The sequence below is a fragment of the Mesoplodon densirostris genome, chromosome 6, assembly GCF_025265405.1.
Source record: "Mesoplodon densirostris isolate mMesDen1 chromosome 6, mMesDen1 primary haplotype, whole genome shotgun sequence".
Lineage (NCBI taxonomy): Eukaryota > Metazoa > Chordata > Mammalia > Artiodactyla > Ziphiidae > Mesoplodon > Mesoplodon densirostris.
Window position 1 is genome coordinate 88,945,441 of NC_082666.1, and position 18,707 is coordinate 88,964,147.

Consider the following 18,707-nt stretch of genomic DNA (forward strand, 5'->3'; position numbering starts at 1 on the left):
GGCTTCTTAGTGGTGGCATGCAGCCTTCATAGTTGCAGCATGTGGATTCTTAGTTGTGGCATGCATGTGGGATCTAGTTCCCCGACCAGGGATCAAACCGAGGCCCCCTGCATTGGGAGCACAGAGTCTTACCCACTGGACCACCAGGGAAGTCCCTATAGTTGTATATTTTACATTTTAAGTCTGTGATCCATTTTGAGTAAGTTTTATATAAGATATGAGACTTATGTTAAGGTTCTGCTTTTTTGGTTTGTATGTTTTGTTTATGTTTTTTACTCATGAATGTCCACTTGTTCCAGCACCATTTGTTGTTGAAAGGCTGTTTTTACTCCACTGAATTGTTCTTATACTTTGTCAAAATCAATTGGACATATTTGTGTGAATTTATTTCTGGGTTCTCTATTCTGCATCATTGATCTACGTGTTTCTTCCTCCATCAATGCCACACACAGTCTTGAATGTTGTATATGGTTATATATATATATATATATATATATACACACACACACATACACACACACATATATGTATATACATAACACACGTATGTATACATACATATATACAGTTGATCTTTTTTTTTTTTTTTTTTTTTTTTTTTTTTTTGCGGTATGCGGGCCTCTCACTGTTGTGGCCTCCCCCGTCGCGGAGCACAGGCTCCGGACGCGCAGGCTCCGGACGCGCAGGCTCAGCGGCCATGGCTCAAGGGCCCAGCCGCTCCGCGGCATATGGGATCCTCCCAGACCGGGGCACGAACCCGTATCCCCTGCATCGGCAGGCGGACTCTCAACCACTTGCGCCACCAGGGAGGCCCTACAGTTGATCTTTGAACAACACAAGTTTGAATTGCACTGGTCCACTTATACATGGATTTTTTCAATAAATATGTACTACAATACTACATGATCTGCAGATCTGAGAATGAAGAACCAAAGATACAGAGGGCTAACTGCAAATTATATGCAGACTTTCAACTGTATGGGGATCGACACCTTTAACCCCCACATTGTTTAAGGGTTAATTGTAAAAGTGTGTAACAAAATTTGCAATCAGGTAGACTGATCCCTACCACTTTTTTCTTCTTTTTCAAAATTATTTTAGCTATTCTAGTTCTTTTACCTTTCCATACATATTTTAGAATAATATTGTCTATAAGAAATCTTGCTGGGATTTTGATAGGAATTGTGTTACGCTAGTGCATCAAGTCAGAAAGAAATAACATCTTTACTACAGTGAGCTTCCAGTCCATGAACATGTTATGTCTTTTCATTTATTCAGATATTCTTTGAATTCTCTCATCAGTGTTTTCAGCCTGCAAGTCCTGTATTTTTTCTTGAGAAACTGTAAGTAGAATTCTGCTTTTAATTTTGGGATTCACATACTAACTGCTCTTATGTAAAAATACCAAAAAATGTTTATTTTGAATCCTGTGACCTTGCTGAGCTCATTTATTCATTCTAGGAGTTTTCTTTTGGTTCATTGGGATTTTCTGTGTACACAATCACATCATCTGCAAATATAGATAATTTCTTTCTTTCTTTCTGATCTCTCTTCACTGTTTTTGCTTCCTGCACTGGTTGGCGTTTCCTTTACTATGTTGAGTAAGAGTGAGGTATGTGGATATCCTTTGCTCCTGATCTTAGTCTTTCACCATAAGTGTTATGTTAGTAGTTTTTGGTAGATGCTCTTTATCAAGTTAAGGAAGTTCCCTCATTTGTCTGTTTTTCTGAGAGTTTTTTTTGAAAACATGAATGGATGTGAATTTTGTCAAATGTTTTTCTGCATTGACTAATCTGATACTGTGATTTTTATTAGCCTTTTATAGATTTTAAAAATATTGAGCCAGGCTTTCATTCTTGGAATAATTCCCACTTAGTCATGAAGTACAATTCTTTTTTTTTTTCTTAACTGCTGAATTCTATTTGTTAATATTTTGTTAAGGATTTTTGCTCCTATACTCATGAGGGGTATTGGTCTGTAGTCTTCCTTTTTGTGTGCTTGGTCTGTGTGGTTTTGTATCAGAGTAATACTAGCTTCATAAAGTGAACTGAGAAGTGCTCTCTCCTCTGCTGTTTTCTGTAAAAGCTTGTGTAGAATTGGTATTAATTCTTCTTTACATGTTTTATTGAGTTCTCCAGAGCAATCATCTGGGCCTGGAGATTTCTTTTATGGAAATTTAAAAATTATAATTCAAGTTCCTTATTAGTTATAGGGTTATTCATCTAATATTTCATATTGAATAAGTTGTAATAATTTGTGATTTTTGAGGAGCTGGTCCATTCATCTAAATTGTCATATTTATGTGTGTAGAGTTATTTATAGTATTTCCTTATTATCTGTTTGATATCTATAGGATATGTACTTATGTCCTCTGTTTCGTTAATGATATTAAAATTTGTGTCATCTTTCTTTCTTTTCTTTATCATTCCTGTTAGTACATTGGCAATGTTATTGATCTTTTCAAAGGACCAGCTCTTCGTTTCACTGATCTTCTCTATTTTTTTTTCTGTTTTCTATTTCAGTGATTTTTTGCTCTTATTTTTATTGTTTTCTTCCTATGGTTGCTTTGGTTTCTTTTGCTCTTCTTTTTCTAGGTTCTTGGGTTGGGAACTTAGATAATTGATTTGGACTTTTTCTCTTTTCTGATGTGTGCATTTAGTACTATCATTTTCCCTCACAGCAATGCTTTAATTTTCTCTCATAAATTTTTAGACATTTTTATTTTCTTTCATTCAGTTTACTTTTTATCATTCCCTTTGAGACTTCCTTTTAATCCACAGTTTATTCAGAAGTGTGTTATTTAGATTCTAAGTGTTTGGAGATTTTCCTGTCATCTTTTATTGATTTCTAGTTTGATTCTGTTGTGATCAGAGAACACACTGTGTATGGTTTCAATTATCTTAAATTTGTTGCAGTTTATTTTATGGTCCTGGACATAGTTTATCTTGGTATATTTTCTGTGGGTACTTGAAAAGAATGGATATTCTGCTCTGGTTGGGTGGAATGTTCTATAAATGTTGATCAGGTCCTATTGGTTGATGGTGTTGGTGAGTTCTTTTGTATCCTTGCTGCTTTTCTGTCTAGTTGTTCTATCAATTATTGAGAGAGGATTGTTGAAGTCTTCAACTATAATTGTACATTCTTCTATTTCTTTTTCAGTTCTAACAATTTTTGCTTTACATGTATTGCAGCTCTGTTGTTCGGTATATACACATTTAAGATTGCTAATCTTGGTGGATTGATCCTTATATCATATAATGTTCCTCCCTGTTTCTGGTAATTTCCTTTGCTCTGAAGTTTATTTTATCTGATATTAATGTAGCCACCTCTGTTTCTTTAGATTAATATTTGCCTGTTACATCTTTTTCCATCGTTTCACTTTCAACCTGCCTACATTGTTATATTTGAAGTGAATTTCTTGTAGATAGCATATAGTTGGGTCTTGTTTCTTAATCTACCATCCTAGTCTCTGTCTTTTAATTAATGTATTTAGGTCATTCACATTAATATAATTTTAATATATTAGGACTTAAGTCTGCTATTTTACTTTTTTTCTATTGTTCTTTCTTTTTTTCCCCTCCTTTTTCTTTTTCCTGTCTTCCTGTAGGTTACTTAAAATATTTTGAGAATTTAATTTTGATTTATGTATGGTGTTTTTATTTTGTTTTTTGGTGCTGTGAACATGATATTTATAGTGGTTTTGAGTATATCTTTTTACATAGCTTTTGAATGGTTGTTCTAGCTATTACATTACCTAGACATAATTATCATTCTAGTGATGTGGTTATTCAACCGATTTTCATGAAGTGTAGAAACCTTATCTCCCTTTACCTCCTTTTGCCCTTCACCTTTTGTAATAAAGTTGGCCTAAATATTTCTGAGACATACATTTAAAACCACATCAGATAGTGTTACAATTTTGTTTCAACCATCAAACATACTTTAGGAGACTCAAGAGGAGAAGGAGAGTCAATTCTATTTATCAATATTTTTACTTACTGTCTATTTTCAAGAAGACATTCCTGATGTTTCATGATTTCTACTTTAATCATTTGATTTCATTTAGATAATGTCTTTTAGCCATTTTTAAAGGGTGTATCTGTTGGCAACAAATTCTTTTAGTTTTCTTTCCTTTGAGAATATATTGATTTTCCCTTCATTCCTGAAAGATATTTTCACTGAATATAGAATTCTGATTTCAAAACTATGTTATTTTGATTCTTGAAAAAATGTGCCACTTCCTTGTGGTCTCCATGATTTCTGATAAGAAAACCACTGTCATTTGAATTGTTTCCCTCCTATAGCTGTATCATTTCCCAGCTGCTTTGAAGATTTTTGTTTTGTCTTTAGTTTTCAGAAGTTTAACTATGTTTTGTCTTGGTATGGATTTCTTTCGGCATTCTCTGGCTTTCAGATTCTTCAGCTCCAAATTTGGGATATATGAGGCAATAGGAGAACCAAGGAAGCTCACTCACCATCAGGTCTTTCCTTCAATCCTGAGGTCCCTAGCTGGTCTGTCTTGTTTTCTCTTCTCTTTCCGAGTGCTTTTATATTTGTTTTGTATAAAACGTATCCTGGATATTTTACTTGTACCTATTAGCCGGAGAAATAGGGAAAAGTACGTCTACTCCACATTCCCTGAAGTGGAAGTCTACTGGCTTTATTTCAATAATTATTTTCTTTTTAAAAATTTCTTCTTGATATATAATATCTAATCTAGTATCTGTTAATACAGTATATGTAAAGATAGATTTTCTTATTGTTGACTTGGGAGTTAACTGACTCATATTTAACTACATGGTGGCTAGATATACTTAGTTCTGGTGTAAATTCTAGTGTCTAGATGGTAGGCATTTACCAAATTGGTTCTAACTAAATCATGATAGTATCACCTCTTAGCCCCAAGTCTGATTCTCTGGCAATCTGAGTTAATAAAGTATATATTAGTCTTCTAAATGAAACTTTTTTTTTTTTTTTTTTTTTTTTGCAGTACACGGGCCTCTCACTGTTGTGGCCTCTCCCGTTGCAGAGCACAGGCTCCGGATGCGCAGGCTCAGCGGCCATGGCTCACGGGCCCAGCCGCTCTGCGGCATGTGGTATCTTCCCAGACCGGGGCACGAACCCGTGTCCCCTGCATCGGCAGGCGGACTCTCAACCACTGCGCCACCAGGGAAGCCCCTAAATGAAACTTTTAAAAGTAGTAGTACTAGAAGTAGTTCTTCTAGTCTCTTCTCCCTTCCAGATAAAACTAGGTGGGTCACACCACCTAGATATAATGTGTGACTTCTGATCCTCATATGCTCTTTGCCTTCTCTGTCTTCATATTTTTTGGGTGTTGCAGGATATAAAAAGATGTTGGGGAGTCCGAGGAGGGAAAGTGGAAACAGTATTATGGTTTTATCATATCTCTTTTCACTCAGTTGAGATGTAGTTAATCATTTTTGTCTTGTTGGATATAAGCATGCCTCTCCAAGCCAGAGGGTCAGAGAGTGGGTGAGAAAGAAAATTCTTCACCCTTTAGGTGGGTCATCCTTGTTTTCAGAGCGATGCATGGATCAGTCATTGCCTGCTTTGCTCATTTAAGCTCCATTTGTTTAATAGTTAAAGGAAATTCCCTCCAAATTTATAGTCAGTTTTTAGTGTTGCTGTTTTTAATCTTTTTTTCTGGGTCCTTTTAGATATTTTTGGAGAAGGGAGCAGCAGCCAGCTAGATGCCATTTAAAACTAAAATCTCCCAGACTAAGTCTTAAGGGAAATTTAAAAGTACAATAAGTCTAAGTGAAAGCAAGTTTTAAAAAATTGAATTGAACAATTAAGTTGCTAAAATAATCTCTTCATTTAAAAATCAATGACATACAAAAATAATTTTATTGTTTGAATTTTTAAACCTTTTCAAATCTTTGAATCAACCTCCTCTTGGTATTTGAATACATGCCATGTACTGATCTGTAACTGAGCCAGTTTTCACATTTGGGCCTAAATTTAATACTTAATTCTGATAGAGAACATGCAGGTCTTTATAAGCAGCAAACCATTTGTAGACTTTTATTTTAACACTTTCCTAAAACTTAGATTTATTAGTAGTAATTTACATAGATAGATTTCTCAAAGATACTTGCTATTAATTAGCTGCACTATTCTGTCAGTTTAGCAAGGGGGTCCCTTGAGTAGGCTAGATGTACCAGTTAGATATTGCTACATTTAAAAAAAATTCAAATTTAGAATCTTAGAATGGCAACCAGAAGCTTAGAATAGCTGTCTGTAACTCAGCTGGTGTTTCCTGCTGATTTAAACTGGGCCTGGTGAGGCTCACTCACATGTCTACGGTCAGCTGTGAATTGGCTGTTTGACTTTGCTCATCTTGGCCCTGCTCGCTCATGTGTCTAGGGCCTCACCTGGGTCACTGCACTGGTTTACCTCTGTTCCATGTGTCTCATCCTCCAGCAGACTAGCTCAGGCATGTTCTTGTGATGAAGCGGGTGTTGGGGAGCAGAGCACAGAAAGTGTTCCGTATCTCTGGAGGCCTTGGCTTGGACCTGGCAAAGATGTCTCTTCCTTTGCAGTTTATTAGCTAAGCAAGTCACAAGGGTTGACAAAATAGACTCTGTCTATTGATGAAATACAAAGTAACATTTAAAATGTTGTAGATATAGGGAGGGGTGTATAATTATGGCCATTGCACTCAATCAACTCTTTTAGAACAGGGTGGAATTGGGACTAGGACCCTGTTTCATGCCTCCAGACAAGGTTTCTTTTTTTTTTTTATTTTTATTTTTTATTTTTTAAATTTTTTTTATTTTTGCTTTATAACAAATTTAATCAGTTATACATATACATATGTTTCCATATCCCCTCCCTTTTGCATCTCCCTCCCACCCTCCCTATCCCACCCCTCCAGGCAATCACAAAGCACCGAGCTGATCTCCCTGTGCTATGTGGCTGCTTCCCACTAGCTATCTACCTTACGTTTGGTAGTGTATATATGTCCATGCCGCTCTTTCACTTTGTCACAGCTTACCCTTCCCCCTCCCCATATCCTCAAGTCCATTCTCTAGTAGGTCTGTGTCTTTATTCCTGTCTTACCCCTATGTTCTTCATGACATTTTTTTTTCTTAACTTCCATATATATGTGTCAGCATACAGTATTTGTCTTTCTCTTTCTGACTTACTTCACTCTGTATGACAGACTCTAGGTCCATCCACCTCATTACAAATAGCTCAATTTCGTTTCTTTTTATGGCTGAGTAATATTCCATTGTATATATGTGCCACATCTTCTTTACCCATTCATCCGATGATGGACACTTAGGTTGTTTCCATCTCCGGGCTATTGTAAATAGGGCTGCTATGAACATTTTGGTACATGTCTCTTTTTGAATTATGGTTTTCTCAGGGTATATGCCTAGTGGTGGGATTGCTGGGTCATATGGTAGTTCTATTTGTAGTTTTTTAAGGAACCTCCATACCGTTCTCCATAGCGGCTGTACCAATTCACATTCCCACCAGCAGTGCAAGAGTGTTCTCTTTTTTCCACACCCTCTCCAGCATTTATTGTTTCTAGATTTTTTGATGATGGCCATTCTGACTGGTGTGAGATGATATCTCATTGTAGTTTTGATTTGCATTTCTCTAATGAGTAAAGATGTTGAGCATCCTTTCATGTGTTTGTTGGCAGTCTGTATATCTTCTGTGGAGAAATGTCTCTTTAGGTCTTCTGCCCATTTTTGGATTGGGTTGTTTGTTTTTTTGTTATTGAGCTGCATGAGCTGCTTATAAATTTTGGAGATTAATCCTTTGTCAGTTGCTTCATTTGCAAATATTTTCTCCCATTCTGAGGGTTGTCTTTTGGTCTTGTTTATGGTTTCCTTTGCTGTGCAAAAGCTTTGAAGTTTCATTAGGTCCCATGTGTTTATTTTTGTCTTTATTTCCATTTCTCTAGGAGGTGGGTCAAAAAGGATCTTGCTGTGATTTATGTCATAGAGTGTTCTGCCTATGTTTTCCTCTAGGAGTTTGATAGTGTCTGGCCTTACATTTAGGTCTTTAATCCATTTTGAGCTTATTTTTGTGTATGGTGTTAGGGAGTGATCTAATCTCATACTTTTACATGTCCCTATCCAGTTTTCCCAGCACCACTTATTGAAGAGACTGTCCTTTCTCCACTGTACATTCCTGCCTCCTTTATCAAAGATAAGGTGACCATATGTTCGTGCGTTTAACTCTGGGCTTTCTATCCTGTTCCATTGATCTATATTTCTGTTTTTGTGCCAGTACCATACTGTTTTGATTACTGTAGCTTTGTAGTATAGTCTGAAGTCAGGGAGCCTGATTCCTCCAGCTCCATTTTTCGTTCTCAAGATTGCTTTGGCTATTCGGGGTCTTTTGTGTTTCCATACAAATTGTGAAATTTTTTGTTCTAGTTGTGTGAAAAATGCCAGTGGTAGTTTGATAGGGATTGCATTGAATCTGTAGATTGCTTTGGGTAGTAGAGTCATTTTCACAATGTTGATTCTTCCAATCCAAGAACATGGTACATCTCTCCATCTATTTGTATCAAGGTTTCTTTTTATTACACTAGCTTTCTTCCTACTTCCCTGGTATGGAAGAATCATTGTTTATAAGGGAAAAAACATTTGTGCCTTAGGGTATGTCTTAGTCCTCAAGTACTGATCTAGATAGTTCTGATGAATTCACATTCTTTTTATCTATTGAGTACTTAGTAGTTCTTCACAAAATCAGTTTTAGAGTAAATAGATGTTATGCAATAGGAAATGTCTGTTGCTTTCCAAATGATATCTGTTTAGTGAATCTTTTGAAGGTTAAGAAGAACTTTTTACATTGCTTTACCTGTTTATTCCTTTTGACTGTAAGTCTCAGGGAACCAGAGTGATAATATCAGGATTGTGTTACTCTAGTTATCAGGGTCTTAGGTTCACTTCACATCTTATATCCTACAGAAGTTATTACTATGAGTGAGTGATTCTTTTTGGAAAGCAAATTATCGTGTAAGATATAAAGCTTCAAGGTATGTTTTACCTCATGTTGAAATTTTATCAGAGCCCACTCACCCCTCATAATTGCCCTTGCCTTTGTGGATCTGGAGATAGATGAAAAACATAAAGTCATTATGGAGTTGTGGCAGCTTCAAGCTGTCCTGTTTGTTTGTCCCCGAATCTTTCTACGCCAGTTCCAAAAATCCCCTCCTGCCAAAATTAGGCTTGGAAAAATAACGTATTTCGTATATGACATATGTTTGAAATTAGTGGTAAATATAGCCAAGATTTAGAAATTAACGAGGAAAAAGTTATTTCTGAAAACATTTGGGAGCCAAAGAAGAGTGTTTGGCTTAAACCATTAGGGCATTTTATTGTTTAGTAAATTAAATAATTTAAAAAATCCCAGAAGGAAATCATAACATTTCTTTTTTAAAAGTATGTATGAATAATTCTTACTTAAAAATTATTTGTCACAAATTAAGCAAGTAGTCTAAATGTACCAATATTTTTCTGTATGAAAGTTTTTGAAATTAAATCATGTGCATCAGTTTTCTCATATGTGAAAGGGATTTCTGTTAATCTGCTACCTGCAAATACACAGGAATAGGTGAAGGGATCAGAACAAGAATCAAATCTTCCCTCTTTAATACAGAGCACTGTTTAGACCTAACTTCTTGGTAAGTACATTGTCATATCTATGCTGAATGTAGAATTGTCTTCTTTGTCAACTTTTCTGTTTGAATTAATCTAATTCAAGGCAAGGAACATTCACTAGGCATTGTCTGTACAAGGCAGTGAGATGCTAAGGAGAGATATTAGAAGATTTACAAACTAGTCCCCAACCACAGGAAACTTAAAGTATAGCTGAGAAGAACAGAATTTCTTAAATGCGAGGTATTGTTCTTACCAGGACCCTATTTATGGGAACTTGTGTTCCTTTAGAATCTTAGAGCAGTTTATAAGAAGATGAAGGCCTATCTGGGTTAAGAATCGCAGAGTTGATTTGTTGATTCCATGATTCCAGGCTGGACTCATAGAAATGAGGCCATATGTGTTTTCAAGATCCTCAGAATGACACATTTTGAATAGGTTTTCATAAATTAGAGGAAAAATCTGTTCTGTCATTATAGTGTTTTGCCATGTCTTCCTACTTTGTCTCTTCCCATCATTATCAGATGGGATATTATCAAGGAATTATCAGCCTGTCTGTGTGACCTTTGCCCATGAAATAGAGATGTTTGTTTTTGGAGATTGCCTCTGTCTCTTCTTTGTTAGTTTTCAGCATCCTGTGACTTTGAGATGGATTCATCAATAGACTAGACAACTCACTAGAATTATGTAGATATTAAATGTCGACTTAGTCAGATCTTCACTTTTGAGAATTTGAACTGAGAGATCCAGATCCCAAGAGATGGTTCATAATTGTCCCTAATCTGGAAGTTCCTTCTCGGGGCCTGGTTCTGTTTCCTGGTCCTAGTTTCCATGAGCTATCTTTGCATCCTAATAATAAACCTCCCTTTCTTTGAGTAAAAAAAAAATAAATAAATGTCAACTTGAGGAAATGTGAGCTGATTTCAACCAACCAGAGTGTAGGATGTTACTAGGTGGTTTGTTAATAGGGAAATCCAGGGTGCTAAAGACTATAATATTGTCAAATTCTGTAGCACAATGAGGAAGAAATACTGAGTGCATGGCTTTGCCGCCACTTAGTAAGGTATCCCATAGAATGCCCCCAGTTTTTATTGATTACTCCATCAGCAGAAAGTAGTGAGTGGGGTTTGCAAACTGGATCAACTAGTTATCATTGTATGACATTCATCAGGGCCCTTAACTCTAAGTTCCTGTAAAATAGAACAAATAAAAATATCTTTCAGAATTCTTCTGAGGACTAAATGAGAAATTACATTGAAAAATGTTTTTAAATATGAAGTGCTATATATATAAAATGCAAAAAGTAGAAGAGCTCAAAGGCCAAATAAATGTAACTGAAGTTTACTCTGGGATGGCTATGGAGAACTTATCTTTTGCTCATAAATATTCTGAATTTCAAAGAGCTTTCTGTCTTATATGAATATTAATTGAATACTATGAATAGCTGAAGCCCCTGATGGAAAGTAACAAATGACATGAGAAAATTACAAGCAAAGATTTTAGGAGTTCAGAGAACCAAGGTTATTGGGAGGGCTTCTTACACTGTATTTTTTTAAAATAAAATTTATTTATTTATTTATTTATTTTTGGCTGCATTGGGTCTTCATTGCTGCACGTGGGCTCTCTCTAATTGCAGCAAGCAGGGGCTACTCTTTGTTGTGGTGCACGGGCTTCTCATTGTGGTGGCTTCTCTTGTTGCGGAGCACGGGCTCTAGGTGTGCAGGCTTCAGTGGTTGTGGCACGTGGGCTCAGTAGTTGTGGCTCGTGGTCTCTACAGCGCAGGCTCAGTAGTTGTGGTGCAGGGGCTTAGTTGCTCTGTGGCATGTGGGATCTTCCCAGACCAGGTCTCGAACCTGTGTCCCCTGCATTGACAGGTGGATTCTTAACCACTGTGCCACCAGGGAAGTCCCGGGAGGGCTTCTTTGTGAGGCAGTACTTTCCCAGGCAATTTAAAGTGGGCTTCTAAGTACTGGCTGGATTTCAACAGGTGAAGATGCCAATGGGAGGTAGGAAGACATTCCAGACACTGGGATGGATGTGAATAGAGCTCAGTAGGTGAAGGTGTTGAGCAAAAGAAAGAGAACTATGGTTTGTGATGATAGCAGTCCTGAGATCCCTTGTTTGGGAATTCTAGGAGTGGATTATAAAGTAGAAGGAAGGAAAGAATGAAGGTGTAAGAAGAGAGGCAAATGTGATAAGAAATGAGAAGAATGGGAGCCCAAGAGTGTGGGTAAGGGTTGCCAAATAATAAAATAAAGATCAAAAGGACTTTAAAAAACAAAAATGAGTCTGTTTGTCAGACAGAGAACACCACCAGTGAAAAAATTCACTGAAGTGGACACGGAGGGGGAAATGTGTTATAAAGGGGTTTCATGTGGTTATGCTAAGGATTGAAAACTAGCACTCTCTCGGTAGGATAGAATGTTCTTTTGTAAAGTGCTTTTCATTGGTCAGTTTGCTGTTAAAATTCTCCCAAGCATAGTGCTGAAATGCTGTCTAGTGTCCCTAAGCACAAGAAGGCTGTGATGTGCCTTATGGAGAAAATACATATGTTAGGTGAGCCTCATTCAGGCATAAGTTATAGTCCTGTTGGTCATGAGTTCAACATTAGTGAATCAACAATACCGTATGTATTAAATAAGGTATCTTTAAGCAATAACAGACGTAAAACAAGGTTATATGTTGATTAGTTGACAAAAATGTTGTGACCAGAGGCTCACAGTAACCTAATCCTGTATTTTCCTTAGGGGCAATGGTTCAGTATTTGCCAATTTAGTAATTGTGGTGACTTTATAGAACATAATTACTGCGAATAATGAGAATAGAATATATTTTCTCTCTTTCTGTGGGTCGGTTTTTCATTTTCCTGATGGTGTGCTTTAAAGCATAATTGTTTTTGCTTTTGATGGAGTCCAGTCTATTTTTTTTCTTTTATTGCTCATGCTTTTGGTGTCATATCTAAGAATCCTTTGCCAAATTCAAGGCCATAAAGATTTTACCCCCATGTTTTCTTCTAAGAGTTTTATAGTTTTAGCTCCTACATTGAGGTCTTTGATCCATTTTGAGTTAATTTTTTGATATGATGTAAAGTAAGGGTTCAGTTTCATCCTTTTGTGTGTGGTTATCCAGTTGTTCCACACCCTTTGTTTGTAAAGACTATTCTTTCCCCATTGAATGCTCTTGACACTGTTGCTGAAGATCAGTAGACCATAAATGTAAGGGTTCATTTCTGAACTCTCAGTTCTTTTCCATTGATACATATGTTTATTCTTATGCCAGTACCAAAATGTCTTATTTACTGTTGCTTTGTAGTAAGTTTTGAAATCAGGAAGCACAAATCCTACTTTGTTCTTTTTATTTAAGATTATTTTGGCTATCCTGGGTACCGTGAAATTCCATATGAATTTTAGAATCAGCTTGTCAATTTACAAAGAAGTCAACTGGGATTCTGATGAGGATTGCACTGAACCTGTAAAGCAATTTGGGGAGTATTACCATCTTAACAATGTTGAGTCTTCCTATTCATGAACATGGGATATTTTCTCCATTTACCTAGAATTTTTTTTACTATCTTTCAGCACTGTTTTAGAATTTTTAGTATATAAGTTTTACACTTATTAAATTTATTCCTAAATATATTTAAAAATTCCATTTCCCAATTGTTCATTGCAGTCCATCCATTCTTAATTGTTTATAATATCTTAATCATGCCCTGTTGTTTTATGCCTCTAGACCCTCAAAAATACTATTCCCTCAGCTTGGAAAATCTCCCCACCCCCAGTCTCACTGTTGAATTCTTATGTGTCGCTCAAGATTTAGTTCTTGCTCTTATAAAGGATTCTATGATTCTTTTCACTACTTTTCTTTTTTTAAAGAAAGGACAAAGGAATTAGAAGTGGATTATGGGTTTTTAAAAAAATCAAATATGAGTATTAAGGTAGCCTAGTTCAGTGGTTAAGAGGATTGATTTTTGATCAGACACGGTAGAAGTGGGTCCAAATCCCATTTCTACTATCACCTTTGATTTTTGGGCAACTACTTAACCTCGCTGAACCTCAGTTTTCTTATCTATTAAATGAGGGAAAGGTGTGCACTTCTTGAATCAAATTACCTTACTTCACAGGCTGTTGAGAGTATTATATGTGTTAATATCGGTAAAGCACTTAGAAGAGTTCCTGGCCCATAGTAAGTCCTAATTATTATATCTACACATTTCTGAAACCCATGCTATTTTCACCAATCCATACTGTTCATATAAACTGTGCTTGATAAATATTTGTAACTGGAAAAGCCATGGCGATGGTTATGGTAGCAGTTATAGTGGCAGATATTTCAGCTGGAACTCAGTCGTTTTTTTTTTAATTTTTAAATTTAATTTTATTTATTATTTTACACAGCAGGTCCTTATTAGTCATCAATTTTATACACATCCATGTATATATGTCAATCCCAATCGCCCAGTTCATCACACCACCCCACCCACCCCTGCGCCGCTTTCCTCCTTGGTGTCCATACGTTTGTTCTCTACATCTGTGTCTCAGTTTCTGCCCTGCAAACTGGTTCATCTGTACCATTTTTCTGGGTTCCATATATATGTGTTAATATATGATATTTGTTTTTCTCTTTCTGACTTACTTCACTCTGTATGACAGTCCCTAGATCCATCCACGTCTCAACAAATGACCCAATTTAGTTTGTTTTTATGGCTGAGTAATACTCTATCGTATATATGTACCACATCTTCTTTAGCCGTTCGTCTGTCGATGAGCATTTAGGTTGCTTCCATGACCTGACTATTCTAAATAGTGCTGCAATGAACATTGGGGTGCACGTGTCTTTTTGAATTATGGTTTTCTCTGGGTATATGCCCAGTAGTGGGATTGATGGGTCATATGGTAATTCTCTTTTTAGTTTTTTAAGGAACCTCCATACTGTTCTCCATAGTGGCTGTACCAATTCACATTCCCACCAACAGTGCAAGAGGTTCCTTTTTCTCCACACCCTCTCCAGCATTTGTTGTTTGTAGATTTTCTGATGATGCCCATTCTAACTGGTGTGAGGTGATACCTCATTGAAGTTTTGACTTGCATTTCTCTAATAATTAGTGATGTTGAGCAGGTTCTCATGTGCTTCTTGGCCACCTGTATGTCTTCTTTGGAGAGATGTCTATTTAGGTCTTCTGCCCATTTTTGGATTGGGTTGTTTGTTTCTTTAACATTGAGCTGCATGAGCTGTTTATATATTTTGGAGATTAATCCCTTATCCATTGATTCGTTTGTGAATATTTTTTCCCATTCTTAGGGTTGTCTTTTCGTCTTGTTTATGGTTTCCTTTGCTGTGCAAAAGCTTTGAAGTTTCATTAGGTCCCATTTGTTTATTTTTGTTTTTATTTCCATTACTCTAGGAGGTGGATCAAAAAAGATCTTGCTGTGATTTATGTCAAAGAGTGTTCTTCCTATGTTTTCCTCTAAGAGTTTTATAGTGTCCAGTCTTACATTTAGGTCTCTAATCCATTTTGAGTTTATTTTTGTGTATGGTGTTAGGGAGTGTTCTAATTTCATTCTTTTACATGTAGCTGTCCAGTTTTCCCAGCACCACTTATTGAAGAGAGTGTCTTTTCTCCATTGTATATCCTTCCCTCCTTTGTCATAGATTAGTTGACCATAGGTGCGTGGGTTTATCTCTGGGCTTTCTATCTTGTTCCATTGATCTATGTTTCTGTTTTTGTGCCAGTACCGTATTGTCTTGATTACTGTAGCTTTGTAGTATAGTCTGAAGCCAGGGAGTCTGATTCCTCCAGCTCCATTTTTTTTCCCTCAAGACTGCTTTGGCTATTCGGGGTCTTTTGTGTCTCCATACAAATTTTAAGACTTTTTGTTCTAGTTCTGTAAAAAATGCCATTGGTAATTTGATAGGGATTGCATTGAATCTGTAGATTGCTTTGGGTAGTATAGTCATTTTTACAGTATTGATTCTTCCAATCCCAGAACATGGTACATCTCTCCATCTTTTGGTATCATCTTTAATTTCTTTCATCAGTGTCTTATAGTTTTCTGCATACAGGTCTTTTGTCTCCTTAGGTAGGTTTATTTCTAGGTATTTTATTTGCAGTGGTAAATGGGAGTGTTTCCTTTATTTCTCTTTCAGATTTTTCATCATTAGTGTACAGGAATGCAAGAGATTTCTGTGCATTACTTTTTTATCCTGCAACTTTACCAAATTCATTGATTAGCTCTAGTAGTTTTCTGGTGGCATCTTTAGAATTCTCTATGTATCGTATCATGTCATCTGCAAACAGCGGCAATTTTACTTCTTCTTTTCTAATTTGTATTCTTTTTATTTCTTTTTCTTCTCTGATTGCTGTGGGTACGACTTCCAAAACTATGTTGGATAGTAGTGGTGAGAGTGGACAACCTTGTCTTGTTCCTGATCTTAGAGGAAATGCTTTCAGTTTTTCACCATTGAGAATGATGTTTGCTGTGGGTTTGTCATATATGGCCTTTATTATGTTGAGGTACGTTCCCTCTATGCCCACTTTCTGGAGAGTTTTTACTAGAAATGGGTGTTGAATTTTGTCAAAAGCTTTTTCTGCATCTATTGAGATGATCATATGGTTTTTATTCTTCAATTTATTAATATGGTGTATCACATTGATTGATTTATGTATGTTGAAGAATCCTTGCATCCCTGGGATTAATCCCACTTGATCATGGTGTATGATCCTTTTAATGTGTTGTTGGATTCTGTTTGCTAGCATTTTGTTGAGGATTTTTGCATCTGTATTCATCAGTGATATTGGTCTGTAATTTTCTTTTCTTGTAGTACCTTTGCCTGCTTTTGGTATCAGGGTGATGGTGGCCTCATGGAAAGAGTTTGGGAGTGTTCCTTCCACTGCAATTTTTTGGAAGAGTTTGAGAAGGATGGGTGTTAGCTCTTCTCTAAATGTTTGATAGAATTCGCCTGTGAAGCCATCAGGTTCTGGACTTTTGTTTGTTGGAAGATTTTTAATCACAGTTTCAATTTCATTACTTGTGATTGGTCTGTTCATATTTTCTATTTCTTCCTGATTCCATCTTGGAAGGTTATACCTTTCTAAGAATTTGTCCATTTCTTCCAGGTCATCCATTTTTTTGGCATAGAGTTGCTTGTAGTAGTTTCTTAGGATGCTTTGTATTTCTGTGGTGTCTGTTGTAACTTCTCCTTTTTCATTTCTAATTTTATTGATTTGAGTCCTCTCCCTCTTTTTCTTGGTAAGTCTGGCTAATGGTGTAGCAATTTTGTTTATCTTCTCAAAGAACCAGCTTTTAGTTTTGTTGATCTTTGCTATTGTTTTCTTTGTTTCTATTTCATTTATTTGTGCTCTGATCTTTATGATTTCTTTCCTTCTGCCAACTTTAGGTTTTGTCTGTTCTTCTTTGTCTAGTTCCTCTAGGTGTAGGGTTAGATTGTTTATTTGAGATTTTTCTTGTTTCTTGAGGTAGGCTTGTGTAGCTATAAACTTCCCTCTTAGAACTGCTTTTGCTGCATCCCATAGGTTTTGGATTGTCGTGTTTCCATTGTCATTTGTCTCCAGGTATTTTTTGATTTCCTCTTTGATTTCTTCAGTGATCTCTTAGTTATTTAGTAACGTATTGTTTAGCCTCCATGTGTTTGTGTTTTTTATGTTTTTTTCCCTGTATTTCATTTCTAACTCATAGCATTGTGAAAAGATGCTTGGTATGATTTCAATTTTCTTAAATTTACTGTGGCTTAAATTATGACTCAAGATGTGATCTATCCTGTAGAATGTTCCGTGCTCACTTGAGAAGAAAGTGTAATCTGCTGTTTTTGCATGGAATGTCCTATAAATATCAATTAAATCTATTTGGTCTATTATGTCGTTTAAAGTTTCTGTTTCCTTATTTGTTTTCATTTTGGATGACCTGTCCATTGGTGTAAGTGAGGTGTTAAAGTCCCCCAGTATTACTGTGTTACTGTCAATTTCCTCTTTTATAGCTGATAGCAGTTGCCTTATGTATTGAAGTGCTCCTATGTTGGGTGCATGTATATTTGTAACTGTTATATCTTCTTCTTGGATTTATCCCTTGATCATTATGTACTGTCCTTCCTTGTCTGTTGTCACATTCTTTATTTTAAAGTCTATTTTATCTGATATGAGTATAGCTACTCCAGCTTTCTTTTGATTTCCATTTGCATGGAATATCTTTTTCCATCCTCTCACTTTCAGTCTGTATGTGTCCCCAGGTCTGAAGTGGGTCTCTTGTAGACAGCATATAGATGGGTCTTGTTTTTGTATCCATTCATCAAGCCTGTGTATTTTGGTTGGAGCATTTAATCCATTCACGTTTAAGGTAATTATTGATATGTATGTTCCTATGACCATTTGCTTAATTGTTTGGGTTTGTCCTTTTCTCTTGTGTTTGCCACTTAGAGAAGTTCCTTTAGCGTTTGTTGTAGAGCTGGTTTGGTGGTGCTGAATTCTCTTAGCTTTTGCTTGTCTATAAAGCTTTGGACTTCTCCATCGAATCTGAATAAGATTGTGCTGGGTAGAGTAATCTTTGTTGTAGGTTCTTCCCTTTCATCACTTTAAATGTATCATGCCACTCCCTTCTGGCTTGTAGGGTTTCTGCTGAGAAATCAGCTGTTAACCTTATGGGAGTTCCCTTGTATGTTATTTGTCATTTTTCCCTTGCTGCTGTCAGTAATTTTTCTATGTCTTTAATTTTTGCCAATTGGATTGCTATGTGTCTTGGCATTTTTCTCCTTGGGTTTATCCTGTATGGGACTCTCTGTGCTTCCTGGACTTGGGTGGCTATTTCCTTTCCCATGTTAGGGAAGTTTTTGACTATAATCTCTTCAAATATTTTCTCGAGTCCTTTCTCTCTCTCTTCTCCTTCTGGGACCCCTATAATGTGAATGTTGTTGCGTTTAATGTTGTCCCAGAGGTCTCTTAGGCTGTCTTCATTTCTTTTCATTTTTTTTTCTTTATTCTGTTCTGCAGCAGTGAATTCCACCATTCTGTCTTCCATGTCACTTATCCGTTCTTCTGCCTCAGTTATTCTG